This window comes from Equus przewalskii, chromosome 5, assembly GCF_037783145.1.
Source record: "Equus przewalskii isolate Varuska chromosome 5, EquPr2, whole genome shotgun sequence".
Taxonomy (NCBI): Eukaryota; Metazoa; Chordata; class Mammalia; order Perissodactyla; family Equidae; genus Equus; species Equus przewalskii.
In genome coordinates, this window is record NC_091835.1 from 30,272,285 (window position 1) to 30,284,529 (window position 12,245).

Below are 12,245 nucleotides of genomic sequence, written 5' to 3' on the forward strand. Positions count from 1 at the left end.
GCTATTAAATAGACATTTTGTATGTCTATTTTAAATATGTCTACTGTTGCTCTCAGTCCTTGAACTCCTGGATTTTTTTTTTTAGATTTTATTTTTCCTTTTTTTCTCCCCAAGGCCCCCTGGTACATAGTTGTGTATTTTTAGTTGTGGGTCCCTCCAGTTGTGGCATGTGGGACACCACCTCAGCATGGCCTGATGAGCGGTGCCATGTCTGTGCCCAGGATCCGAACCGGCGAAACCCTGGGCCGCCGAAGTTGAGCGCTCGAACTTAACCACTCCGCCCCTGGGCTGGCCCGGGAACTCCTGGACTTTTAATCCTCATTTTTTCTCCTAAGAGAAAACAAAGAGAGTCTTAAATTGTTCCCTGAATGAGTTACTGCTTTACAAATATCTAGAATGAAGCAGTTGAAGGTGTCACTAAAAACCGGCAAAATCCAGAGACCCCAGCTGACTGGGATGGGGGAGTTTTGTTATCTGGTCAGTATCACTCATCAAGGTCCAGAAAAAAGAAAACGAGAAGCACTAAGGAATGCAGCCCTGTTAATAAACTGCCCCAATGCTTAACCAAAAGACGAGGTACTATTTGAAATTGGAACGGACAGGAGATGCTGCTTTCCCTTTTGAGGCTGTAATGTCCCCACGTCCCTCCTGTTTCCCCCCTTCTCCACGTGGCCTCAAGTCCTTTGCTGTGTCCTGTACCGAGGGATGTTAGAGAGGAAATGGAGGCAGGGGACCTGCCCTCGAGGAGCTTTGCTGTTAGGGTGGGGCCAGATGGGAGCAGATGGACTGCTGCCCCGCCTGGATTCCCAGGAGCCCAAGCCCAGGCAGCTCAAGGCGTCAGGACGAAGGCTGGAGGCCGGGCTCCCTTCTCTCTCTGAAAGGCTCCCTCTCTGGGCTCAGTGTCCTCACTAAGGAATCTGTGACTGACTCAAAGGGGAAACGGAGGAGGATGGGGGTGCGGGTGGAAGACAATGAATTTGACCCCATATACGTTTCGTTTTGAGTGTCAGTGGGGACATTCAAGTGTTGACAGCAAGAAAGAGAGAGCTGGAAGGAGGGTTAGAGGTCAGGGTGGCTGGAGATGCCGTTTCAGTGAAGCGAACTGATAAATATGAGAGCCGGCGGCAAGGGGTCAGGGCGGGAGGAGCCGGTGGAGAGCTCAGCCACACGTGTGGATAAAGCCTGCAAGCTTACGCAGGGGACCGGGAGGGGCATGGGGTCAAGTGATGTGTTTTTCACAATAAGGGAGCCCTGGACACACTTGAAAGCAGAGAGAAGAAAAGTGAGGAGGGTGAGAAATTCCTGTTGTTAGAAAGGGATGGGAGAGGCAGGGAGCAAGACCTCACTCCCTGGGAGGAGGGGAGGCCGGGAGCTCCCCAGGGGTCAGCATTCCAGGGCCGAGGGGCCCTTCCTCCTTCCTCTCCAGAGACTGGGGATGACAGGAAAGCCAGATGCCCAGAGAAGGAGAGAAGAGTTGGCAGTGAGGAGCCCTCTTTGAGGAGCACTGACATGGCCCCGTGTGGGAGAGACACTCCGCCTTGTGACCAGAGGGTGTCTCAAGGTCATTGGCTCTGAAATAGCTCTTGGGGACTTCCTAGGGCTCTGATGGGTTGAACTGCTGCTTCATCAGAATCTCTCAGGAAAGCGTGTTAAAAAACACAGATTCCCAGGCTGCACCTCAGGCCTTCTAAATATATGTGGTTGAAGTCTATAATTTTTAAGACCCCACAGACAATTCTGATCCTCAACCCAGTTGGAGACTCAGCCACCGGGTCCCAAAGGTCCGGCACCCAGCAAGCCTCCTGGGAGGGGAAGAGGCGCCTGCTGAAAGGTACAAACGCAAACCTGGAGAAGGCTGTGGCCCTCCCCCGGCTTCAGGAAATTCTCAGTCACGTTCCCTCACACTACACTGCAGTGCGGGTGGGAGGGGAGCAGGGAGGGCAGAGCCTCGTCTGCCTGGTTTTCCACCAGCCAGCTTCTTTCCTACCGTGGCCTCTGCAAGAACAGGTGTGGTGCGCTCAGCCTGAATGAGACTGGGTTCCGGTTCCGCGATGGCCACGTATTTGCGAGTTAACTTTTGCTAAACAGTGCTAATAAGGATGATAAAGGAAATCCACAGGTAATCCAGACATCTCAAAGTAAGTAATGGTTTGTCCCCTGACTTGTAATTATCATCAAAAGCATCTATAAACTCCTGAATTCCGCTCTGTGAGCTGGGATGCTTTGCTAGGCAGTTTCCCACCTGAAGCCTTTGTTTGACTTGAGAAAAAGTGGTTGCACCACAAGAGGCAAACAGTGACAAGGGAATTTTCATTTGTATCGTTGAAATGGACAATAGTTAAACTTCAGAATGTTAAATTTAAAGCATTTAGCCCAACACCCTCCCGAGGTATCTGGGGAGATATTTTTCACTCTGTCTAGTAATGAAGCACCTGGGTCCTAATCCGTAACTAACTTCAGCATCCTGCATTAATCCTTGAGGTTCTTAAATACATTGATCAGTAAAAATGACTCATAGAAAATAGCAATCAGCTACATTGTTCATTAGACTCCAACATTTCTCCCTTCCTCGAAGTCCTCGAGACTTCATGCATTGACATAAACACGGTGAGATAAAGATGATTAGCAAAGAGACTGAAATTACACGCAATATTTCCTTTCCTTTCAAGTTTCACTTACGGGCCTGCAACACATTCGATTTTAAGAGAAGAACGAACAGATAAATACCATTGGTTTTTACAGACTCCAGTCGTGTGCTGGAGGTGCTGACTTGCATTTCCCAACCCTGAGTAGGTAGGAGGGAGACAGATAAGGAGAGAACAGGCCGGAGGCCACCAGCCCAGGTTGGGAAGCCCTGCCGTGAGCTCACCGTCATGTGAGCTCTGCAGATCTCTTTCACACCCACACGCCTACCTCCCCTTGTAATCTCCTTTCTGTCTTTCTCGAAGCTCGGCAGTCATACCTGTATCCCCATCTGCCTATTTCATTCTTGAGTTTCCATCTCTGGTGTGTGTTAAGCAGGAATTCTGGAAACAGAAAAGCTCCCAGACCCACAGCAAATGATTTGCCAGTGGTGGAATTCCGGGCACCACAGCATCTACTGCAGGAGATATTTCAGGGCCCCAGGGGTGGGTGGGGAAGCTGACGGGAGCCTTCTCAGCACCTTCAGAGCTTACCACCCAGGCAGCTGCCTGCCTCTGGTTGCTCCCCAAGGCGCTCTGCTCAGGCCTCCCCCACCCCACCAGTGGCAGCGGCCCAGAGCTGCTTGCTTGGCTTCTTTAGTTTAAATGCCCATCAGGGTTTGTGCTGAGTTACAGGGACAGGGTCTCCATAAGCTGACAGTGAAGGAGCCAGTAATGGAAACCTATGCCAGGCAATCCACAGTCCTCCGGAATTTCCCACCCGGGAGGGGTGTGCAGTGTGTGTTTTAAAGATGCCTCAGTCTAACAATTAAAGGATCAGAACAAATCTGGTTGCAGTCAGTGCTTTGAAACCTTCTCCCTTAGCACTTAGAGAATCCTCAGCATCGCCCTGTGTGCAATGATGCTGACGACAGTGACCCAGACAGGCAGAGGACACTCACTTGCTCCAAATTCTGGGCACAGAAATGTTTACTTAGGTCCAAGCGACGGCCTGACTGTCTTCTCTGTGGCGGGGAGAGAGGACTGAGGCAGGCAGGCTGGCAGCGGGGCCAGGAGCGGGGAAGGAGGGGGGGTTTCTTCTCTGGGAGCAGCTGTCTAAGAGCTACCAGAAGTAGGAGAGGGAGGTCTGGAGCCGGCAGAACTGGAGCGTGGGGTGTCCTGAGAGCACGCAAGAGAGGGGAGCCAAGCTCTGCCTGAGAGGACTAAGGTCACTGTCACCAGCAGATGCCAGAGGCTGGAGGGGGGCATAGCTGAATTTTCCCCACTGTTTGAAACAAAGATTGTAATCTCAGCCTTGCCTTCCAGGGCCAAAGACAGGAGGAAGGACACGAGTGACACCTAGTAAGGGAGACCACCAGCCTGCAGTGTCACCACTGCTGAGGACTGGGCTCAAGAATCCACGCTACCAAGAAAGTGGTCCTGATGTAGATTATGCTGGAGATGGTGTGTCTTCTCCCACACAGCTAGCACCATCACCCCACTCACACCCCTGCCCCAGGCTGAGACCCAGTTTTAGCCACAGAACCCCACTGTGACTGTGTTTCCAATCTCAGTGTGATCAGCGGGTGGCAGGCTGACTGGTAGCAATCAAGGATGTTTTGAGTGGCTAAACTGGGATCCTGGGGTTGGGAACGGAAGCCCCAGGACATGCTATGGGGCAGCCCCAGTGTGCCATCCTTTCCTGTCAACTAACCCCTCATTGCTCAGGGCTGCTTCCACTATGAGGGAAGCATGTGGCCTGGAGCTACTTCTGTGACTTCCCAACTGACCACTTCTCTGCTTCAGAGGGCAGCTGAGAGAGCAGGAAGTAAGGTGGTGGAAGTGACTCTACTGGGTTCTTGTTCTAACTAGAGGAGATGTTCATCTTTTCTGAACCAGGCCCCGGCCGCCTCCCCGTCTCTGCTTTCCCTTTGGGAGCCCCTCTGGGTATCAGGGCCTGTCATTCTGGGGGCCCAGGTGTGGGGGTTGGAGTGGGGAGTTGGTGTTCTGTGAGCTGGGCGGGGAATACCTGCTCCAGCAGAATCCAGCATTGGAACCGCTGTCTTGGCGGCACAGATTCTGAGTCCAGCCTAAAGGAAAAGCTTCTGGATTAGGATAGTTTCCATGATTATTCAATGATGGTGCTTTGTCAACAGCACCGTACCGTGTGGATAAATGTTAGTTTTATATGTATGCTCTTGGCATGTGGTGGGGGGCAGGATGTGGAGGGACACCTCCTGCAATCCAGGACCAACTTCTGCAGGAGAATTATAATGAGCTAAGGCGTTTAATCCTCACAACAGCACGGTGAGGTCGGCACTGTTATCCCATTTCACAGATGACAAAATGGAGACCCAGCAAGGTCAAGTCACTTGCCCACAATTGCACAGCCAGCAGGGATCCAGGCCAGGCTTCACCCCCAGTTGTAGGACAGCCCATCTGGAGAGAGAATGAAGAGACTGCTGGCTGCTGTTTAGGCCGCCCTCTCTGCCCCAAACCACCACAGACAAGGAAGTCATTCTCCCTTCCTGCTTCCCTCCGATTACTCAGGGGTGGGAAGTCTGCTCTGGCCCTAATTCTTTAAATAATGGGAGAGGAAGAGTTGGGCTGGAGAACTTGAGAGAAACGTGGAAGATAAAGTGCTTTTTATATATAATTTGTTCAAGTTCACAGTGAGGCAGGAAACCAATTTTCCCCAAACTAACAACTGAGGAAAGAGCAGCTCTTTGATTCTCACCTCAATCTCTCACCCCTGGGCCCAGAGATGTGTTGCTTTTAATAAAGCAATTTTGAGGTGGTGCTTCGAGCTCAGGGAACAAAGACCCTGAAGTCTGCAAGGCTGTGAATGCGTCAGCCCTGAGAAATGGCTCTGAGAGCAGGGGAGGGCTGCTGTTTCCTTCATTCGAATCTTACTGTTTCCTTTCTCACCTCCACCAAGCTGGAGGCTGCAAAGAAATCAAAGACCCCTTCAGATCCCAGGGTGGGGAGCTCCCCCTAGTGGCCCAATGGACCCACTTGCTGATGGCCCCTGGGGTCTTGACAAAAGAAGGGAAGGAAGCAGAAGTTTGACTAAGCCTGGAGTCTGGCATTGGGAGAACTGTCCGTTGCTGGGTCTATACCCAAAAGAAGTGAAAGCAAGGACTGGAAGATATATCTGTACACCAATGTTCGTAGCAGCGTTACAACAACAGCCCAAAGGTGGAAACAACCCAAGTGTCCCTTGATGGATGAACGGATGAACAAAATGCAGTATAAACATACAATGGAACATTATTCAGTCTTAAAAAGGAAGGAGATTCTGACATGGTTTACAACATGGATGAACCCTGAAGACATTATGCTAAGTGAAAGAAGTCAGACACAGAAGGACAAATATTGTGTAATGTACTTATATGACATACCCAGATAGTCAAACTTAAAGAAACAGAAGGTAGATTGATGGTGGCCAGAGGCTGGGAGACAGAGTTTCAGTCGGGGCTGATGGCAACATTCTGGTGATGGCTGGTTGTATAACAATGTGAATATACTTAATGCCACCAAATTATACATTTAAAAATGGTTAAAATGGCAAGTTTTATTTTATGTGTATTTTACCATAATAAGGAAAAAACAGAAAAAAAAGAGAGAGGGTTCACCTACTTTTGTGGGAAAAAAAACACCTTTTTTAAGGTTCCCCCAAAATTTTCCAAATCACCCAGTTTATGTTGAAATTTCTTGTACTTGATCTCAGCCTAGAATGAAATCTGGGGTGAATATTGTCTTACAATCCACTCAGTATGGAGAACAAACGGGAGGAATTCCTCCACTTGATGTGGAAACATACCGTGCAGTCAGAGTAATGAAGATGGTGTGGTCTCAGCGGAAGGACCGACAGATCAGGGGAACAGAGTGGCGAACCCAGAAACAGACCCACACAAATATGCCCAAATGATTGTTGACAAAGGTGCAAAAGCAAGTCAATGGAGGAAGAATCGTCTGTTCAACAAATGGTGCTGGAGCCATTGAATATCCGTGGGTTAAAAATCTGAACCTCACACTTTATACAAAAATCAGTGTGTTCATCATTAACCACTAGGGAAATGCAAATTAAAACCACAATGAGATAGCCCTACACCTGTATTATGAACAGCTAAAATACAAATAGTGACAACACCAAATGCTGGCAGGTTATGGAAAAACTGGATTTCTCATACCTTGCCAGTGGGAATGGAAGAGGGTACAGCCACTCTGAAAGTAAACACGAGGCCAGCCTGGGGGGCGTGATGGTTAAGTTTGCACGTTGCACTTCGGTGGCCTGGGGTTTGTGGGTTCATATCCCAGGCATGGACCTACACACTGCTCACCAAGCTATGCTGTGGCGGGGTCCCACATTCAAAATAGAGGAAGATTGGCACAGATGTTAGCTCAGGGACGATCTTCTTCACCAAAAAAGCCAAAACCAAACCAAACAAAAACCCAAAAAACACTAGATATACACTTACCATACAATCCAGTAATTGTACACATGGACATTTACCTTAGAGAAATGAAGACTTGTGCTCACACAAAAACCTGTACGTGAAACTTCACAGCGGCCCTATTTGTAATAGCCAAAAATTGGAAACAACTCAGGTACCCTTCAACGGGTGATGTTTAAACAAACCGTGGTATATCCATACAATAGAATACTACTCAGCAGTAAAAAGGAACCAACTATTGATACATGTAACAATTTGAATACATCTCAGAGGTATCACTCTGAGAAAAGCCAACCTCAAAAGGTTGCATACTGCATGATTCCATTTATACAACAGTCTCAAAATGACAAAATTATAAAGATGGAGAACAGATGAGTGGTGTCAGGGGTCAGGGATGAGGTGGGAGGGATGCGCCTGGTAAGGATAGCACAAGGGAGCTCTTTGTTGCCATGGAACGATTCTGTATCCTGATGGACAAGAATCTACACGTGATAAAATTGCATAGACACACACACACACACACTCAGACGCGCACACGCGAATGAGTAAACTGGTGAAATCTGAATAAGGTCTGCAGATTGCACTCTGTCAGTCTCCTGGTTTTGACGTGCTGTAGTTATGAAAGATGTGACCATTGGCAGAAATTGAGTGAAGGGTACGGGGGACCTTCTGTACTATTTTTGTAACTTCCTGTGAATCCATAATCATTGAAAAAAAAGATTGGAAAACATCCACTCAGCTCTTCCAGAGACAAGGAAGAAAGGGGCAGTGTTATGGGGTGTTCGTCCTGGGCCAGGGCCTGAGCCAGGCGCTCTGCGTGGGTCATCTTGTTCGACTCTCCTCACAGCGCTATGCAGTATGTGTTATCCCATTTTGTAGACGAGGAGACCAGGCCCAAAGTGGTGGAATCGTGTTTCAAACCAAGTCTGTCCGACCTTGAAGCCTGTCCTCTTTTAGGGAGGTGAAGGGTGTGTGTGCTTTTGAGGTTGTGTCCTCTGCCTGCTAACACGACCACCTTCCCCCAGTCGAGCCCTGCCGCTTTCTTTCATGTTAATCGAATGGCTTATCTCCTCAGCTTCTCCTGGCTGAGGTCATCCATACAAGCTAGTCAGAACAAACCTCTGCCTTCCGAAAGCTTATATCCTTCTTTAAACACTATTTTTGTATGTCACTCTCCAGCCCATAAATCTAGGTGGCCATTGAATGAGGGCTAAACCTTGACTCTGCTTGGGCACTCAAGGCCCCGACCAGCTGCCTCCTTAAGAAATGTCTGGTGTTTGCTCCCACTGCTCTCTGTGTGAACTGTCTCCTCTAACCGAAACAGTTTATGGAGCTCCCACTGATCCTTTCAGTGTTCTGTCATCGTTACAGACCTGTCCTTGCCGCCCGCGGGGCACCCTGACTACCCTGACACTAGGGTGTCCCCGCTCCTCCCACTCAAGGACTTAGGTCTCTATCTTGCATACGGTAGGCACTCAGCTCAGGCTTGTCGCGTCAGTGAATTGTGAACTTATCACATATGGCCTTATATTGACATTAAGTGTGTATTTATGTGTTAGTTTGACCCTTCTAACCAGATGGTAAATTCCTTAGCTTACACTGTTTCATCCTCTCAACAGCCCTTAAGCCCAGTTTTTTATTGATTTTAAAACAGCCACTAATAACGAGAACTTGTTCTCATACCCACCACCGGACATCCACCTTCACCCCTGGTCGGCTGTTTGGACGATGCTGTCTCAGATACAGTCACTGCTGGGGTGCTGGGGGCCTGAGGTCTAGCTGCCATTGACTTTTCAATTCTTGTTTCTCCTCTTCTTTTGTGAAGTTTGAGTTGCAGACGTCCCAAGATGTGTAATCTCTTCGCAATAGCCCATCCACTCACCCCTCCTCACGATTATTTCCTCAGCAATTATAACCTTCCTGGGGGCTGACTTGGCTCCTTCAGATTCAAGCCCATGTCTGGAATGAACTTAGACACCAGTGCTCACAGCCATGGGCCTCCGTCTCTCAGGATGAAGGAGCTAGAGAAAGTGTAACTGAAGAATTCGTCTCACTGGGGAAAGGGCTGCGGCTGTTGCTATGGGTGGGCCTGACCCCATCGCCATTCATAACCTGAGTCAGGGCTGAGGCTTTGAGGGAGACGAGCCAGAGGGAGGAAGGTGTCTGCGGAACTCAGATGACTGGGGGATGAGCTTGTGTCCAAGACAGTGAGTAGGAAATGCTGCCTCTCCTTCCTGCCCTCTAGGTGCTTCTCGGAGAGCTCTAGAAACTCTCTCGAGCCAGTAAGACATAGAGGCATCTGCTCAGGGGTGCCTTTCGCAGGAATCTGGGCGCTCAGGAGTCGGACCGGGGCTCGGCCAGCCAACCTCACTCTCCAGAAAAACCCTTTAGTGGAGTCCCCGTGAAGAGGCTTTGGAAAGGATTCAGCCACCTCTGTGGATGCCAAGGTCTCCAGTGTCCCTCCTGATCTCTGCTCAGGCAGAAGGAGGAGGCCCAGGACCACAATTGTGGAGACTAGAGTGGCTTTGTAGAGTGGCGGAGGAGGAGGAAGCGAGAGGAACCTCCACCTCTGCCTTCACCGGTTGGTCAGACCCAGGGCCCCAGAAGGAAGAGGTGAATTCGCTGGAAAGGTGTTGCTGAAAGGCACATTTCCCTGCTCTCCACTGCGGTGTAGACAAGCACAGCTCTGTTAACTGATAACACCCCGTCCCTGTACCCAATATGGCAGCACACTAGCACGACCTGTGCAGAGTAAGCCTGGTAAATTCCCAGGAATCCAGGTCAACATCCAGAATTTTGAAAAGAGGAAAATCGTAGTCTCCAGATTTTTTCTCCAGGCCAAGGTTCAGCCAACTGCACCTCGGGGGCTGAGTTCAGCCCGCCGCCTGTTTGTGTATGGCTTGCAAGCTAAGAATGGCTTTTACATTTTTAAGTGGATGGAAAAAAGTTTTTTTAAAGAATGATATTTCAAGACGTGAAAATTATATGAAATTCAAATTTCAGTGTCTACAAATAAAGTTTCCTTGGAACGCACGCCTTCGTTTGCGTGTTGCCTGAGGCCGCCTCGGCGCTGCAGCCGCACAGCAGAGCGGGTGCTTCAGAGACGACATGGGCTGCAAAGCCTGAGGCCAAGACTGGCTATAAAATGAAAATGTGGAGCCCCTGGTTAAAAAAGCTTGGACTTCCACGATGGCAACAGGAGAACATTAAACCAAGTGTGGAGTGTGGGCCCTCTAAACCCAGGGTTGGCGTGCCTGCCCAGGAAACCAGCCCTGACTGAAATGTTTACTATCTGGCTCTTTGCAGAAAGTTTGCCACCCTCTGCTCCAGGGGTTCAAACACCAACATGCTTTCTTTTTCATGATTAATATTACTTTCCAGCAAAAAATTTAGAGGAAATTATTAAAGTATTTCTGGACATTTTGAAAAGAAATTATTAAGTACTAGGATTCAATATGGATTCACTAAAAGTAAATCATTCCAAGTTAGACCCATTTTCTTTCCTTTTTTTTTTTTTGAGGAAGACTATCCCTGAGCTAAGTACTGCCAATCCTCCTCTTTTTGCTGAGGAAGACTGGCCCTGAACTAACATTCATGCCCATCTTCTTCTATTTTATATGTGGGACGCCTACCACAGCATGGCGTGCCAAGCCGTGCCATGTCCGCACCTGGGATCCAAACCGGCGAATGCCAGGCTGTCGAGAAGTGGAACGTGTGCACTTAACTGCTGCGCCACCGGGCCGGCTCCTCATTTTCTTTTGATAAGATTTTTTATGGAGGCAGGAGGTACATAAGACAGGGTAGGCCGATGCCGTAGCTATGTGCCTCAGACCTTCAATTCGGGCGGTCATCCAACCTTTGTACCAAAATATCAGGCAACATACATGACATTCTCTTCTTGCATGAAGTTAAAATTTAAAAGTGTAAATATTTTTGAGTCTTCTTATTTCTCAGACACCATGATAGCTCATTTGAAAGTCTACTCCATATGCCTTATCGTTGGTTTGAGAAGTTATTTTTGAAAGTTATTTCAAAGTTATTTGGGCTTTTTCTCAAGCCATTTCAGAGGCTGTGCCTGAAGCTGAACACGTATTAGCATTTTTGTCAGATACAGTAATTGAATTTGGTACAAACCTAGGCAGCAGATATAGTTATGGCTCCAAAATGGCGAATGGGGCTGAATCCCCATCTAATCCCAAAGGTTCGTATCTACGCTTCGTAGTTGCTGGCAATTTCAGAATCCGAGTGAGCATTATAGTTTGGAAGCTGCGACACAGTCATTTGTTATCTCCAGTAGATGACATCAGCTTATTAAATAAAATGTGAGCGGCAACTTCCCTAGGTCCCGATAGGGTGTCCATGTTTAGTTGGAGTGAACAGTATTGATCTTGGCTGTTTCCAGCAGAAGAGATTTATTCCTGTTGGGGTAGAAAGGGCTGGGGCATGGGATCCGTGCTCTGCCTGTGCCTGGCCTCTAGTTGTCCAGCTCTTGGGTCGACCTTGGGGAAGATGTGCTCTTCACTGCCTGTGGACACAGAAGTTCCCCGAGCAGGGGAGCACATTGGCAAGGCAGGAGAGAGCTGGCTGTAGGGAAGACCCTAGCTGGTGTCTGATATCAGCCCTATTCAGAGGTCTCATGTGCCATGCTGGTGGGAGCCTAGGCTGGAGAGAGGCATCTGGGGCTGCCACTAGGGACCAGGGGACCTTGATCACATTGAGAGAGGCATCTGGGGCTGCCACTAGGGACCAGGGGACCTTGATCACATCCTTCTGTTTCAAATGAAGAGACTGTGCGGGATTATTTCTAAGATCCTTTCCGTCTCTAATCATCTATGAAGCTATAAGGAAGCTTTTTCTAACATAAAAATTTGTTCAAAAATAAAACTGGCTGCCTTAGAGAGTGAGAGGGGAGGTGTGTAGTCGAGGGGAAGTTAGGGCGATTTCACTGCTCTCTGGCGATGCCTGCAATAGAAAGCAGCCTTTCTTTATTCTAATAGGAAGTAAATTCCTCAGGAGTTGTCTGCTCTGAACCAAACAAACCTAATAAAAGGTAGTTTATTTGACCTCCTTGTGCCCTATTCCCCATTTGGAAAGTGGAAGAAGCTCTCAGGTGTGCTTTAGGGTGGACAAGAGGGAGTCAGAGGAGTGGCCAGCCAGCCAGGGCAGC